Below are 18,561 nucleotides of genomic sequence, written 5' to 3'. Positions count from 1 at the left end.
ATTACATTTGAATTTGTCGAAGAGCTGAGAGCCCCTGGCATAATTCTTCTTTGTTGTGCTGTCAGCGCTAATCTCTCCCCAGGGGTCTCCGCATCAGCTCTCTCTTTCTGTCTCGATGCTGCCCCCAGATCGGATGAGTAAAGGGACGCAGGGATTGAGGCGAGCCAGGAGGGCACCCACACATCTCTCCATCACCCCTCCGCCCCTCCCAACATGTAAACCTGCCTCCCACCTCCCCCTCACTCCTTCATCAGAGCTCAAGGCTTCATCGTGGAGCATTTGTTACTCTACACTCACAGATTCCACTAACTTTAAAGCTGCACTAATCCTCACATGACACTATTTTTCTATAAACAATGGATCGACTGACTGCGAGTAATGTGGCAGGTGTTGCTCACGGTGATGAGGCTGCAGAGCAGCATCACCAGCTCTACGGGGATTTTAGCATCTTTCAGCTCATTGTTTCGGTTTTACCTGCAACTTTAGTTTTTTGTTGCTTTCCAACCTTTGGTAACATTTTAGATCAGGGAACACATATTCAACATTAATTAGTTGCTTATTAGCATGCAAATAAGTAACATATTGGCTCTTAATTAGTCATTATCAAGTAGTTATTAAAGCCAAACTTAACATGCTGAGGATTGGTAGATTGTAATGTCAACTATTACTCTACAAAGTTGGTCACTTTGCGCCAATGTTAGTCTACCAGTGAGCCACTTTGTAAAGTAATGATTGACATTACAATCTACCAATCCTCTTCCAATCATCCAAAAGGAGCCACCAGTCATGTCAAAGGTCTGGAGAAGGTGGCTATTTGCTGTTTCCATGGTTTCGTTCACCTTTCGTTCGCTATGTAGAGACTTATAAAGTCCATACAAAGTAAAGCATATTAAGATCATAACTCATATGGTAAATGGTCCTGCACTTATATAGCGCTTTTCTAGTCGCTTTGCTTTACACTACAGACTGCGCTCATTCACCCTTTCACACACACATTCATGCTGGTGGCAGAGGCTACCCTAAACGGTGCCACCTGCCACCATTGGGAATTCATTCACACACCAATGAACACAGCACATCGGGAGCAATTTGGGGTTCAGTATCTTGCTCAAGGATACTTCGACATGTAGGCTGCGATGGTCAGGGATCGAACCACCAACCCTTCGGTTGGGGGCCAACCAACTCTCCCAACTGAGCCACAGCCATATACAACAACTTCCTTACTTACTACTAATAAGCAATAATTCTGAGGTTATGGAGGGAAAACTCTTAGTTAATGTCTTACTGGTTGTATAATAAGGCCATGCAGAATAAGGCATTAATAACTACTTAATAATGACTAATTAAGAGCCAATATGTTACTTATTTACATGCTAATAAGCAACTAATTAATGTTGAATATGTGTTCCCTAATATAAAGTGTTACCAAACCATTTTCCACATCAGTAGAAACCCCACTGCAAAACACATGTTCAGCACCAAACACAAGAGGCTGATGGTAACTAAGTACATTTACTCAACTACTTAACTAAACTAAACTAAACTACAACTTAACGTTTTCCCCTTCATTTCAGTAAGAAATAGTTTTATTTATTTTTTCAAATTCCAACAATTTACTTCATGTTCAGCTGATAGAGTTTAGTTCTTGTAAATACTCTGAATATGGAATTTAATGCACTCATTTTTATTAATGCTTTACACAGTGACCCAAGCTTTGTGGAATCGGGGTTATCCTTTAATGTGGAAGGCTTATTACAGCAAACAAGTACATACAAACTTGTTAATATATAAAACTTTTGTGCATACTCATCACATATATTCCACCATGTGTCTATCCAAGCATTAAGTAGAGTTTAATCAAATGATTTAAATGAGCCGTATTAGTTATATCTTTTTATCTGTTTTCTGCACATTGTTTCCTCATACGAACATGAGCATCACATTATAACAATGTAAGTCATGATGTAACAACATTTTTTGGTCACACTTTACAATAACCATCATTCATAAATGGTAAACAGATAGTTTATTAAAGTTTAATCATCATTATAAACCGTATATAGCCCATTTAGAATGGTAAATAGATCATTTATTAATGTTGAACTATCATTCATAAATTGCAAATATGGTATATTAATGTAATTGATAGTTACTTTACAATTAACAAACAATTAAATTATAATTATTCGTTTTTTAATAGTTTTGCTCTTATTATAAATTATTTAAAGATTAAATATGTATAGCACTTTGTAAATGGTTAAAAATGTAGTTGGTTATTGTAAAGTGTTACCCATTTTTTAAAATCATGTTTAAGGTTAAACATTTAAAGTGTATGATGCATTATTATAGAGTGATCTAAACAACAGTTTATATGGGAGTAAAGCCAGTGATATATAGCACTATAACTGTTTTTTTGTAATATAACCACACATTTTAGAAGAACTTTGTAGCTGAATTTTTAGGTTGTGATATTAGTATTTTTACTTGAGTAGTCCCACCACTCAACAGCTAACAGAACCATCAAGTGGCAGGTGAACACAGTTGGTGGAGACCAAAACTCAGCTCAAAGAGAGTGAATATTGGACATTTGACACAAACACAACTCCAAATGAATAATAATGTTGCTTTTCATCTGCTGAACTTGGTACTCTGTAACTGTTTGTTACATGTTCACCATATCAACTATATAATATTATGTCTATGTGTGTTTACAATTTTGGAAAATGGCTGCTGATTTACAATTTAAAATCAAAATTCAAGCAGTAAACAGAGACAAATCAAGATTTAAAACTGAATACTTCGTTTTTGTTTTCCAAGGTGTTCCTGGAGCTCTGTCATAATGTAAAACATTTCTCTGAAACATTTACTGTGAGAAATGCTGGATCTTATTCTCTTCGTTCACAAGATCAATTGTTGCTTTCTGTCCCTTCTGCTCTACAGAGTTGGGTAAAAGGAAGGGCATTTGTTTACTCTGCATCTTATGCTGGAATATGCTACAGAAAGACTGTAAACTAACTGACTTCATTTCTTTGAGAACTTTTAAATCCAAACTGAGTTATTGAGGCCAATTCCACAATATGCACTTGTTTCTCATAACGCGTTTAAGGCCTGTGTCTTATGTAAATATGTAACTGTACTTTGTGTTTGCTGCCTCTTGGCCAGGGCTCCCTTGAAAAAGAGCTTCTTAATTTTAATGGGATATTTCCTGGTGAAATAAAGAATAATTACATTTTTTGTTTTTTCTAGCTGTGAGTACTTCTTTTATTCCATCATGGAACAATACAATCCATCAACAGCACATTAAAATAATAAATGCATGCTGATCATAGATTTCTGCAGGTTCAAGCCCCCCCTTCAGCCAGTGAATACCTGTGGGGTGGACATGGAGGTGGTGCCAAGTTATAAGTACCTAGGACAGGGATGGGCAACTTAAATGCTGGAGGGGGCCACAATTTTTCATGGACACTACCACAGGGCCACATATAGGACCGTGCACTTAACCAGATATGATGAAACTGCAATTTTAAATATGTTTATAGTGCAGTAACTTAACATATTTCATGCTCAAATGCATGTAGAACAGTATAAATAGGAATACACTGCACTTTTCAGATTTCATGCTCAAATGCATGTAGTTGTACTGAGGGCCACTTCCAGTGGGGATGCGGGCCGTATGAGGCCCCCGGGCCTCCAGTTGCCCATCCATGGTCTAGGTGTATACCTGGATAATAAGTTGGACTGGTCCCTAAACACAGATGTTCTCTACAAAAAGGGGCAGAGCTGCCTCTTTTTCTTCTTGAAGCTCAGATCTCTGGACATCTGTAGTGAGATGCTGCAGATGTTTTATCAGTCTGTGGTGGTAGTGTGTTGTTTTATGCTGCAGTCTGCTGGGGAGGCAGCATCACACACAGAGATGAAGGCGGTTGGACAGACTGGTCTAAAGAGCTGGTTCTGTGGTTGGAGCCAGGTTGGACACACTGGAGGAGGTGGTGGAGAGATGACCTGTCAACATGTTCCAGGTCATCCTGAAATACCCAGATCATCTGCTACACAAAACCTTTATGGACCAAAAAAACAGCAGTGGACGGCTCCTCAGATCTTTTGAATCTCTCCGTCCTGTAACGAAGAGATTCAACAGATCCTTCTCTCCTACAGCCGCCATTCTGTCTCATTCTAACAGAGCTAACAGACTAACTGAATTCCCCCTCGGGGATAAATAAAGTAATTTTGATTTTTGATTGATTTACCTGAAGTCTGCTTCAGGGTTTACAGAACTCTAATTAACTTTAATTACAACTGATCCTTTAACTGTAAATGTTTGTCATTATTTGTGTCGATGTAAAGCATTTTGTCTTGCATGCTGTGCATTAATCACAATATAAAACATTCATTTTGTATTTGTATTTGTATTATTTTATTTAGCCCCTTTGCTTTGCTTTATTAGCAGCATTTATGATTTTTGCACAACAGAGACTTTTGGTTCTGTTTGCATATATAAATATATTTGACATTTCCTGTATTTTGTTTCAGATCACACATTTGTAACAATCAAACGTCCCCCTGGCCGGTCATTAGACATGTCCTGTAACATAGTGTGAGTGTGCTCCGTGTGCGTCTCCCTGCCGTGTCCCTCCTCCCCCACTAGGGTGTAGTGAAGAACACAGATTGAGTCTCTCCTCAGCGACCCAGATGCATACCTGCTCCAGGCTGCGCTGTTTATTCTCCTTGGATTAACTTCCCCAAACGTCCACCCTCCTCCTCCTCCTCCTCCTCATCTCCCTCCTCCTCTCCCACCTCCACACAGTGAAGCAAAAACAACTTGGCTCTTCAGCACATGGCAAATCTGCTCTGACTGAGCTTGTAAACACACACACACTCACACACACACACACACACACACAAAATCAAGCTTTTGCCACTGCTCCTCTCCGGTCCCCTCAGAATTAGCATGGAAGTCATCCATATTGATGCTAGGTGATTCATGTGCTGCCAGCCTCTTTGTTTTATCTTTTTTTTTTCTTGCCTCCTCGCCCTCTTTACCCAGGCAAAGCTTTCTGGGGATCAGGGGGTGATTAAGGCGAGGAGAGATGGAGGAGTGGCCGACCGAGGACCCCAGGGTGGTGGGGGTGGAGGGGCAGGTTTGTAGCCCCGGTCCCCCTGGTGATGAGGTGGAGCCTAATTGATTTGTCAATGTGGAGCCATCTGGCACAGAAAGATGGGGCTCCAACCTGTTCTCCTTCCTGAGGTGGAGGGGAGGGGGTGTTGGATTACACTCATGACACACACACGCTCTTTGGGATTTTATGATATCTCTGTCTCTTGTTTTTTCACCCACCTTCGTTGTTGCTTCTGCTTCTACATCAGGGATGGGACACTTAAATGCTGAAGGGGGCCACAATTTTTCATGGGTCACATATAGGAGCATGCACTTAACCAGATATGATGAAACTGCAATTTTAAATATGTTTACAGTGCAGTAACTTAACATATTTCATGCTCAAATGCATGTATAACAGTATAAATAGGAATACAAAAGGTTTGAAGCAAATAAAAAATAACCACTTACTGTGATTTATTTTTTTTTCAGTGCAAGAACAGCACACAAACATTAATTCCAAGAAGTAATTTTGTGCATTTTTACACTGCACTTTTAAGATTTCATGCTCAAATGCATGTAGTTGTACTGAGGGCCACTTCAAGTGAGGGTGCGGGCCGTATGCGGCCCCCGGGCCTCCAGTTGCCCATCAAAAGGTCAAAGGTGCTGATGGACGCCGGCGCAGAAAACGAAGCCTCCGGTGTCCTAATGAAAAGAGCTTGAGGAAATGGGGACAGACAGAGACAGAAGGAGAGAATGGATGCTGCCCGCACTGATTAGGATCCCTCCTCATCATCTCTCTGCGTACCCTCCCCCCCTTCTCCACTTCATTTCCCTCTATCGCCCTTCCTCTGACTGGGAGCCTCATTTCTAGGGTCATTTTAAAGGTTATGATAAGAAAAGCAAATGAAGTGTGTCTGTATGATCGATACTTTGAGTAATGGCAGGAATTAGCTTTCATTTCTGTCATTTTAGTGTACTTTAAACAGAAAAATCACTGTCAGAATCTCTGTACGCTGATAGTGAGAGAGCGTATCTCTACTGATGTGTGGAAAGCTCATAAGTCATGTTTTGGCACTTTTCACTTTATTTGAAGGAACAGGGCTGAGATGAGCCGCCCTGGCTTCCCTCGGGGCGAGATGACGGTGACTCCGAGAAAGATTTGTACATATATTTCAGGATGTCGTGCATCACCTGAAATCTTCAGATTATTTCTAAAATATACACTTTCATAAATACGACTGGCTCAAGTTGTCAGGGTGAGGGGGAAGTGTAGCCGAGGCACAAATTGCTTTGAAATCACAGACTGACATGAAAGTGCAGAACACACAGTGACACGTTGGTGACACCATAGTTTAATGTACACTGGAGAAATCTGACAACTTTTTAAATGCCTCTTTATACATAACTGGTGGTTCTTTAAAGCTCCACCAATCGATATTTTTACATGAACGGTAGAATGTAACGTACACTGTAAAAAATGTCTGTAGATTTTACGGTGAAAAACTGCTAAACCATGTAAACACCCAATAAAAGACCGTAAAATGATAAATGGGTTAATTCAGTTTCAGTAAAAATGAAACACCGTAAATATAATATAATAATATAATATATATATATATCAGCCAAAACTGTAGTTTTTACAGTTTTTTAAATTTATTTTTTAAATACATACTCCACTGTAAAATACACTGGCACCATGTTTGTAACAAAAATATACTGTAATATATATACAAGCCATCACTGTAATTTTTGCATCTATTTTTTTTGTTAAAATACTTTTTTCTCATTCTTAAATGTACGAAACACCAAATATACTGTAATATTTAATGGTAAAATCTTTAATTTATGCGGCATTTATAAAGTATTCCTTGTCAATTATATGGCAGAACAGCGTTTCTTTTGATGGATTTTTTTTACAGTAAAAAATGGAATATAATGGCAATCTTAACAGTGCTAATATCCTTTAACCATAATATTAGAAAAAATGTGCACAGTATTTATTACGGTAAAGTTCAGGCAACCACAGCTGCCGTTTTTTTATCGTAAAAACAACAGTTGTTTTTTTAACAGTGTGCTGTACTTAAGGACAACAGATTTTAGACACTGAGGAAAATAATGTACCCTGGAAACTGTACTACAGTTTGTTTGACAGCTACAGTCACTATTTTTTTAAATTATGAACTATAGTTTAATTCTTCATGCAATATTATGGTTTCAGCTTCACAAATGTGAGAATTTTGACATCCTTTTAATTATTTAAATTTTTTAACTTCGTGTTTTTTAAGTGTTTTACTTCCAGTTGGAGGCGTTGTGAAAGTGTCAGATTGGGCAGAAACAGTAAAATCCTGCTTTTACATTCATGAATTTATTCATTTTAAACTTGTTATTAAATTCTGTGGTCAAGTGGATCAAACACTTTTTTTCACAGCTTTTAATTAAGCTAACCAGCATTGTGTCTGACAGTGGGCCATCCTCTCATAACAATCTGTCTCTTAGATATTTGTCTGACCTTCCTTTATTAAAATGTCATTCATTATCAAAGTCATTTCCATAATTTACCTCAACCAGGTGTCAGTCAGGGAGCTGATTTGTGCTTTCTACTAGGATTTATCTCACCTGATGATTCATCTGTTGTTTCAGTGGCTCTGAAGAGCTTCTTATATCCTGTACTAGTCACATGTCATGTGGTATATTTTCTGTTACTTTTAATCATAAGTCTGCTTTACTAAAAGGCCCCAGTATGACCTCCTGATCATGTAAAAGCCGGTTTAAACCAGAAATCACGTACTATAGGATCTGGGATTTGTCAGATATTAGAGGCGTTTGGGGGCAGAATATAAACAGTATAAGTTGTATCTTTTTAAGGTTAAAAATACACCTAGCAGCGTGCATGTTCATGAAAAATGTGCTCTATACGTTGGAGGTGTGGGATGCTACAATTGTGGTTTACAGAATTGTTTAAATGCCCTGACACAGACAGAAAAGACAGATAACTCAGGGCTTTATTGGAGTCGGAACACCTTTTTTTCAGCAGCCCTTAAAGATTGACAAGTGTTCTCCTCCGCTGTACCTAGGCTGTGTAATTTGAGGTCTGATATTAAAGAAAACTAAAAGAAACCAGACGTGCTCTTTGATTCATTTTCTCACTCAAGAGAGGTAGTAATTCCACTACATGTCTTTAATAACCTCTTTTTTGTATGCTAATGGTCAGATTATGAGACCACAGGCCCCTATTTGCAGTATGTCCCTAATACAGCACTAATAATAATAAAAAAAATTGATTATGCTGTGATTTAATTGCAATAAATAGATGAAAAGTATGCTGAAATAAGTCAAACATGATTCTGATGTGTATAAAGTCGGTATTCGTGCTTTGTCAGGTCACATAAATGGATCAATCAGAGTTATGCTGGACAGGAAATGAGTGCAGGAAGTTGTGAGTCTCTTTGTGCCTCCTTGTAGCCCTTTAATGTGTCTTTGTGGTCAATTTGAGAATCTTTCTGGTTGAGACATGTCTCTTCTGTCTGCCCATTCACTAACTATGTATCAGTATGCTTCATTGCAGTCTGCTACTGAAATAAATATTGCCTGTTTGGACACATAGCAAAGCATTTTGGCGTCATAACATCTGGACACAAAAACGGTAGGACATTTATTTTTTGTGTCTCACAACACAGAATCTGAATCTGATTGATTAAAACTGCAGAAAAACACCATATTATGGGATGTCCAAAAATGACCCCCTCAAAGAAAAGTCATGTCGTCTTTGTCTAGAATTGTCATATTTAAAATGCCTAAAAAAATCTTAAAATGGGTCAATTATGGTCTGTTGGTACATATTGGAGCATAATATGACCAGAAATGACAAAGACACACCGTATTATTGGATGTAAAAGAAAAAGTTGATTTTGTCAAAAATGGTCACATTTTAGAATTGCTCTATTATACTCTGTTTATACATGTGGTAGTATAGTTTGGCCAAAAATAGTGAAAAAAACACCATATCATGGGATGTAAAAAAAAAAAAAAAAAAAGTCATACTATGGCATGTTGATTTTTGTTCAAAAATTGATTCGTTACTTCATTTTCAGTATAAGTCATAAGTTATGGCAAGAAGTCTTAATGTGACTCAGTGAGTTAGCATCTGTCTTTGATATGTTGCAGAATAAAATTCAGAATCTTGAATAACAGCAAATTAGTAGTCAACAGTAATGATTACAACTATTATAATCTATAATCATAAAAATATTTATCATAATTTAACATTATACAAGTGAGTTGGCTTCATACCATTTTAAATATCATCCAGCAATCAGGTCAAAATTCATGGCAACAACTTACTGTAGTTGTGTCACGACATCCTGAAGCACTAGACCCTGTGCTCACTGTGTGAATAATATAGTCTGGCTCAACTTCCCACTGGCTCAAATCTCCACTTTCCTCTATTGTGTGAAAAAAAATCTACTATGTTTTAGCAAGACCAAGAAAACACTTTCAAAAAGCCACTTGAAAAATGCATTATCATCAAACCCAAAACCCACTGTGGCTCTTCATTCTGACAGGGTATTCACCCAGCAGTGTGGATATTAAATTATCACAAACACAACTCGCTTTCTTAGTTTCTGTCTCTAATTAGCAAACAGAGACTCCTTTCATTATTTGCACTTTTTACACTGTTATGTAAAAAGCTCTGGAGCCTCTGGAGCCGCTGTCTTAGACACAACAGCCGGAGCTGTGAGGCTCTGCTGTTAGCAGAGGGGAGGAAGACCAGCACTGTTGATAATCGCTGGATTCGAAACAACAGGTGCCGTCCAAGCCTCTCGGCTCGGTTAGCTGCAGGAGAAGCAGGGAAAAAACACATATTTGAGGGTGAAATTGGTGTTAAGAGGAGGAGGGGAGGAGGGAGAGGGCAGACTGAGAGGCAGCTGGAGTGTAAGGACAGAGAGGTATGGAGGATAGAAGCACAGGTAGAGGTGTGAAGTCTGGGTCCTGGAGTGATGACCATGGTTTATAAAGCACATAACATCTCCTCTAACAACTCTATGGAGTCTTGGGCTATTTTGTCTATTTTTGAATCCTTTTCATCCTGCCTGTATACAGCATTTAAAAAATGTTTAAATGCCATGTTGGTATATTTTTTTCAGCACAACCTCACATATTTCCTAATAATAATTTATTTTTTTATTCTGACTTGCTGGATCAACATTTTGAACTAAAAAGAAACAAAGAAAAAACAACATAAATGTGATTGTGTGATCCTGTCATCCAACTCTGGTTTTTATTCTAGTGTGACTGAATTTCATTTGTGTCTTATGTGTTTACTGAAACAATTTTGGTCATTACGGTGTATTTTTAGTCATTTTGTGTCTGTCTTTGTAATTCATTTTGTGTCTTTTTTAGTTACTTTGTGCATTTTTTGTGTCATTTTGAGTCTTCTTCTGTGTTTTTTTTTGGTCATTTTGTGTCTTTTTTAGTCCTTTAGTTCAACATAAAATGTGATTTTGAATAATTTTTTTACTTTCCAAACACTATCATGCTCAATGAAGAATTTGAAATGTTGCAAATGTGAACAAAGGTTGCAAATATAACATATAAGAGGGTCATTTTGTGTCTTTTGTTGTGTCTTTTTAGTTACTTTGTGTATTTTTTGTGTCATTTTGTGTCTTCTTCTGTGTTTTTTTTTGTAATTTTGTGTCTTTTTTTAGTCCTTTCGCCCAACATAAAATGTGATTTTGAATCTTTTTTCTACTTTCCAAACACTATCACGCTCAATGAAGAATTTGAAATGTGAACCAAAGTTGCAAATATAACATATAAGAGGTTTACATCCAGTTCTATATCTTTATACTAAATATATTTGACCTTGTCTCCAGTTTTACTTGGTACGTATATCATCATCAAACTAAAACTGGCCTCATGGAGTTTCAGGTCAGTTCTTAAGAGGTAAATTTATGGTAGGGTTTGACGCTGCTTTGTTTTTACGTCTGGATGTCATGAAGAAGTCACGCTTTGGTGCTTTTGGAGCCTCCAGAGGAGGAGGAGGGGAGGAGAAGAGAGAGGGCAGACTGAGAGGCAGCTGGGAGTGTAAGGACAGAGAGATATGGAGGATAGAAGCACAGGTAGAGGTGGGTCCTGTAGTGATGACCATGGTTTCTAAAGCACATAACATCCCCTCTTTTAACCTCTGCTCTCATGAAACATGCACACACACCAACATCTCCCAGCAGAGTCAGACAAAGGCCAAGGTTAAAGATCATCTCTACAGAGGCGTGTACACCTGGGGAGGAACCAAAGGTCGAGCACAGAGGGATGGACGCAGTGGACACATTTGTAATAGGAGCGACGGAGGACGAAGGGGGTCGCTAAAAACTGCAGAGAAGACGGGCAGAAAGCAAAGCTCTCAGTGGAGACGCGAGCTGAGCGTGAGAGGGCCCACAGCTGATTTATCTGCACTCAGCTGTCGGTGCTGAGTGACTCACATCTGGATGTTTGCTCCATGACTTTTCTCATCTCCCACTGGTCAACACAGCAACCATTTTTTAGAGAAGTTGAGGTCATAAGGCCAAGCAGACACCTTACCTCCCCAGAACGTTTTAAACCTGACCCGAAAAGCTTTTTAAAGTGCTGATGGTCAACGAGAAAGACAAAAGAGCTTTGAGCACAGGATCAGGGCAGGAGGTGCTGGCATCTACAAGACAAACACATAATCAGAAAAGCTAACCACAGCTGTTTGTGGTAAAGAGACCTCACAGTCCTTGATTATAGTTTTGGTGGGTCCTACCACAAACACTTGTGGTTTGTTTTTCTGACTGATGGTCAAGCTTTGGTAAATGTAGCCTGGCCTTTCTACTATATTTACACGAGTCAAACAAGAGTCTATAGTCATGCTAGCAGTTCTGGGTCTGAAGCCAAATCAGAAGAGCCTAAACCTGCATCCCCTCTAACGGACAGCAGGGGGCGACTCCGCTGGCTGCAAAAAGAAGTCTGTAAGTCTATGAGGAAATTACTGGTAACACTTTACATAACCCTCATTTATAAATGGAAAACAGATAGTTTATTAATGTCTAATCATCATTTATAAACCGTATATAGGCCATTTAGAATGGTAAACAGATAGTTTATTAATGTTTAACTAACTAGGTCATTTATAAATGGCTAATAGAAGGTATATTAATGTAAGTTTATAGTTGCTTTACCATTAACAAACAATTCAATTATATTTAATATTTTATTAATAGTTTTAGTTGCACTCATTTTAACATTTTTAACACCATATTAAGTATGTTAATGATTTTGAAATTATTCATATACTTTTAAGAAATTAGTTGAAAATATTTAACGATTATATATGTATAGCACTTTGTAAGTGGTTAATAATTGGTTTATAAACCATCTATAAACATTACTTAGTTGGTTATTGTAAAGTAAACAAATTTCTTTACTTCTTACTAGATGTACTATCTCAGTAAAAATTTACCTGATAGGTTTATGGACTCAGTCACTTGCTTCGTCAATGTTTATTTTGTAACAAGTCATTACCATGGTGACATGCCAATCAGGATAGAGTGTACATTTAAATAGCTGTGAACTTGGGGAATTATTGTCTGATTTACCAGCTAACGCTACTGCTACCTAGCAAGAGGCATTCATAATTGTTAATGAACAGAACAGACTCCTTAATGTCTTTAGTACAACTAAACACTAAACTAAAACTAAACACAGAACATTTTTAGACATTTATGTCGAAAATGTTACGATAAGCTAAAAAAATGATTGGACGAAAATGTGTTGTAGTCATGATTTATCAATTACAACGCAGCCACGACCTAATGCATACCCTGCATTTATTTTACACAAAATATGACCAAAATTTACAAAATGAACATCATGCTTTATTGGTGAAGACTTGAAAGTAGCATTTACCATAAACGCATCACGGGAATGTTTACTGAGTTAATAAATCAAGTGTGAAGTAGGATCATTTTCTCAAAGACTTCTATACAATCTGACCTCTTTTTGCAGCCAGTTTAGTACAACTAAACACTAAACTAAAACTAAACGCAGTATACTTTTAGGTGCCGAAAATGTTACAAAAAATTGTCATGACCTAAAAAAATGATTGGACGAAAAAGTAATGTAGTCATGATTTATCAATCACAACGCAGCCACGACCTAATGCATACCCTGCATCTGTTTTACTCAAAATATGACCAAAATTTTAAACATATCAAAATTTAACATCATGCTTTATTGGTGAAGACTTGAAAGTAGCATTTACCATAAACGCATCACGAGAATGTTTACTGAGTTAATAAATCAAGTGTGAGATGGATAATTTTCTCATAGACTTCTATACCTCTTTTTGCAGCCAGTGGAGTCGCTCCCACAGAAAGAATGCTTAGGAGTTTACGACACTTCTGCATTGACTTCACTTCTTTCCACTTGCTATTGGTTGCTTCTGAGTTATGGTTAATTTAGTCCATTTCGTCAGTTGAGACAGAGGAGTAAGATATGTCACAACTATAATGTGACAATGAAAAGAAGAAGTGACACCATTTTTATTCTTTTTTTTTTTTTTTTCAATGACAAACTCAAAAGGAAGTGACAGCTGAGGACTCAACTTGATTTCTATCCAGAGACCAGGAGGAGGCGGAGGATATTTGTTTGGTCACAGCCGAGAGGACATTTGTCTCATTTGCTTCCATCACTAAGTGAATGACATCGAGGCAGTAAGATATAGTCCTTGTCCTACACGGGCCCTGTAAGGACAAAAAGGTGAACATTTAAGGGGGTGTAAAGAGATGTCACGCCTTTTTATGGGCTTATCCACTGACCTCCAGCAGCCAATCAGGTGGCGGCTTTGGCGACAACACTTGAAGGTCCAGGCTTCTGTGAGGAGGACGGGACAATGGGATTACACAGCACACACACACAGCGGAGACACAGGGGAGAGGAGAAATGGATATGTGTGTGTGTGTATGTGTATGTGTGTGTGTGTGTGTGTGTTCATGCATGCTTTCCTGTACATGTGGGAGGACCAAAGCATACAAGAGTGGGTAGATGGGTGGAGGTGTGTTACTTACAACATAGTGTAGTGTGTGTGTGTGTGTGTGTGTGTGTGTGTGTGTGTGTGTGTGTGTGTGTGTGTGTGTGCAGGCAGGTGGGTGGTAGCTTTTCAAAGAGCAGACCATTTAATTGAATTCTGTGCAGCTCCTTGTTATTCTAGTCATGACTGAGAGCTGCTCCATGTTGTCCCAGCAGTGTGGGAGGGCCGGCCGTACCTGCAAACACTGGCTGGTTTGCAATGTGTGTGTGTGTGTGAGTGTGTGTGTGTGTGTGTGTGTGTGTGTGTGTGTGTGTGTGTAGAAGCTGTGAGGTGATTGTGGTTGCGCTGGTGTTTTTCTAGCGCAACTCGAGTCCCGATGTGGTAACGAGGAGGGGAAGTGGTGAAAGTCAGCCCTGAACCTCACCCTGAAAAGAAAGCATGAAACTGCCAGAACATTAATACTAAATATATGTGAGTCCATGTGTGTGTGTGTGAGAGAGAGTGAAAGTGAGAGAAAGTGATTTGAGAATGAGTTCATGTGAAGCTATCAACTCATTGTCCTTATTATAAAGCAACCCAAAGTGCACAAAAGAGGACAAAATAACACAGTTAGTAACAAATTCACTCCAGCAAAAGAGAAGATATGCTGTCTAATAAAATGAATAGAGCCTCTAAGCAATTACAAGCTTAAACGATGATGCATAAATTTCATTTATAGATAGATTTCACCAGGGCTTATCTCTGAGAAACACTGTAATAGGATTCAGCTGGAAGGCAAGATGTGTGGACAGAGGTGTGTGTGTGTGTGTGTGTGTGTGTGTGTGTGTGTGTGTGCATGTGCTGAGGAGAAGCTAAGCTTTATTTGTGATTGAGGTGATTGGTAAAAGGTGACCAGGATTCAGGATAATGACTCCCTGAAAAACAAGGACACCTGAAACCTCGGAGGATCTGCACATGGTTAACGATTGGTTTCATATTACTGTAGCTGAAGGGTAATTCTCCAGGGAGATGTTTATGGTACGAGCTAAATACAGCACAATGACAATCCAATCAACCCTTTGGTACACACATACATAAAGATGTTCTCACTGACCTCTTCAGTTGTTGACCCTGGACTCCTTTGACCGCTGCTATTGGACACACACTTGTCTTTAGTGGCTGTGTTGTTTGTTACAAAGTGGCCGAAGCTTGACCCCTGGACCTCTTCCGCTGTTTAATATCTTTATCATTTTGGCTGTGCTAATGCATATGGCATGTATTTTACATAAGTAGAAAGACACTACTTTCCAGAGGTGCAGGGATGAGGGAGATGTTGGGTAGCACCAAGTGTTTCAAGTCTTTTCATTTTACTTAATATATTTGATAAAATGTATTATTAAATCAATATATGTGAATACATGTCAATATAAATGTGTCCTTTATTTTGAGGCAGTTGTTCAAGTAACTTTAATATAAAAATGTTTGAGATAGAATCTACTTATTTTGATCACATTAAATATAATCTTTATGTGTATGTAATTCTAAATCAAGAGAATTTCGAATGACTCCAACACAATAGAATTAGTCCGTTTTTAATTGAGAGGCACTTCCTGTTAAATTGTTATGAACTCAACTTGTAACGTAGTTAGATTTAATTAATAATATTGCGTGCAATCTGTTGCCTCAATTTTATTGAGTAGCTATTGTTTATCTTTTTTTACAGTGTGAGGATACTGTGTTAATTTATTTTTATCTTTTTTATGCTGGTTATCTTTTTGTGTTGTTGTTTCTTTTTCTTTCCTATGTTTGTGTGTGTGTGTGTTTGTGTATGTATGCATATGTTGTGTCTGTATGTATGTATAATTACTGTGTATAGGTTAATTATATTTATGTTTTTGTGATACAAGACATGTTTAGACAAGGATTTTAACTTAACGTCATATTTATGGAGAGGGAGTTTTCGAATATGTATTCTACATGTCATGGTAAATGTTTTGTCTTACTTTTTTATTATCTTGTTTTCATATTCAAAATAAACTTGAATCAATCAGTCCATCAATATTTTGACACTGAGTTAAAGTGGAAAATAATATTCATATATAATATTTTTTATAGCAGTTTTAGGGAGGGGGCATTTTTGACCTCTCACGTAATAATTTCTTTTAAAATCTGACACACAAACAAGAAATTCTCCCTAGCATTTAGTAAACATAAAACAATTAAATGTATTCATTTATTTTGTCTTTGGTCCCAGTGACACTATGAAAAATCTGGCAATAAAGGGTAAAGATTCTGAAAATGAATGAATATGTTGTTGTTATGATCAGGACTACAGTTGAAGAGAACACTATATCCAGTACAAGTGGAAAATAATTCAAAGTGATTTACATCAGGTAAAAAACTATAAAGGTATTATATATTACTAACATAACATAACATAACATAACATAACATAACATAACATAACATAACATAACATAACATAACATAACATAACATAACGTGTTTTGTTATGTTATGTCATGATTTATTTTACTGTCTAGGAATGCTTTCTGTCATAACAAAGAACCACAACATAACCGAAACTAAGACATAATTTTTATGGTACGCCATGTGTTTTAAAGGGATATATATAGAGAGATATATTAAGCTCAGTTTCAGGTTCATAATGTATTTTTGTTTCCATTCTTAATGTTCAAAAAACACTTTATTTTCTCATACTGTCAGTCTGAATATAAACCTGTATTCTATCTGTAAACGCTTTAGCACCTGTGTCTTTAAGCCCAACTTCCTAAAAAGCCCAGTCTGCTCTGATTGGTCAGTGTTTCTTGGTGTTAGGGTACAGTTCAGGTGACTGACATCCATGTGACACACACTGATATCAGTTTGCTAGTTTGAAGTCTGTTTGAAAGCCAAGTGAGGACAATCACACATACTTCTCTGCTATTGGTTGAGCCTGCAACCTAACTAGTCACACTTTACTAAAGTCAAAGTCAAAACTTTTTTTTTTGACTCCTCCCATGTACAAAATGGAAGTGAACGAAAGGTGAATATCCGTTTGTTAATTTTGCACATTTAGTGTGACCATTCTTTCATTCATTTCCACTCTCTGTGTCTCTGCACCATCATTGCAGCTGGGGAATGACTGTAATAGCGCTTTCTACCTATAGACAGCTACTTGTGACATCACAACTTTACAGAAGTCCTGACAGATCAGTTAAAGGCCCAGATTCTGAATATGGGCTATGAGTTTTTCTGTGGATTGGAGGTTTCTGATACATTCACAGTATTTTAGCACCTGTTTTATAATAGAGAAAGAAAATCTAACTTTTTACAATATGGGACCATGAATGTTATATTATGCTTTGTTACATAATATATGTTATGATTTATTATGCTTCATGTTATGTAATTCAAGGGTAGGTTATGCTGTTCTTTTTGTGTTATGCTTATTGTTATGTAACATTATGTTAATATTCATGTATAATTTGAGCATACTGTGTGGATTTAATATGTGGGTTTTTATTCACCCAACTGAAAGTCAAATCAATAAGAAGTTCAGTTATTGTTGAAATTAAAAAATGTAATACATTTTTAAATATACACACAGTTGTATATCTTTCTTCAAATAACAATAGAAAATGTATGATTGCAGCCATGCTGTGACTGTACCATGAAAGTGTGGTTGCTTATATGACAGATCTATTGTAAACAGCAGAAGTATATTTATAATATCTTCCTGTGTGTTTTGCAGCTTATATCTGTAAATAAATAGATTTTCAGACAGGTATGAGCCTATGCTGACCAGCGGGTTAAAAATGGAGTTCTGAAACAGCAATTTGTCACATGAAGTGACATGTTAACCCACCCTTACACACACACACACACACACACACACACACACACATAATGTCTCTGTGTACGTTCTGCTATTTAGTGGTTGAGTAAATGAACATGATATTTAAGTGACTGCTATTTCCTGAGAGCAGGCTTTTCTTTCCTCCTCCTCCTCCCGGCTTTTCTCTAAATTTCCCCGGGGAGCTTCAGCCCCCTGGGTTTGGCTCGGTGTCAGAGTCCCGGCAGCCATGATACTTCATCAGGCTTTTGCACCATTATTGGCAAGAGCACTCCATATCCTCTTAGCAGTTATAGCTTTTCAATTTTCCTTTGAAATGCTGAGCCCAGCAGAACATATGGCAATATCTTGGCTTTAAGTCCCGGATTGGACTGAAAGCCTGTAAAATGGTCCCGCATCCTGAACATGCAGCCACAGGCTACACACTCTCTGACCTTTTGGAGTTTGAGAGTGGTGCCTCAGCGCTGCTGTGACCACTGTTAAAGACATTTATAATAGGCACAATTACAAGATGCTGTTGGAACAGTTTGACACAGTAATGTTAAGGTGTGAGCTGTCCTATAAAGCATTATTCCTCCACCA

This window comes from Centropristis striata, chromosome 23, assembly GCF_030273125.1.
Source record: "Centropristis striata isolate RG_2023a ecotype Rhode Island chromosome 23, C.striata_1.0, whole genome shotgun sequence".
Classification (NCBI taxonomy): domain Eukaryota; kingdom Metazoa; phylum Chordata; class Actinopteri; order Perciformes; family Serranidae; genus Centropristis; species Centropristis striata.
The sequence above is the reverse complement of the archived record's forward strand: the minus strand, read 5'-3'. Positions refer to the sequence as shown.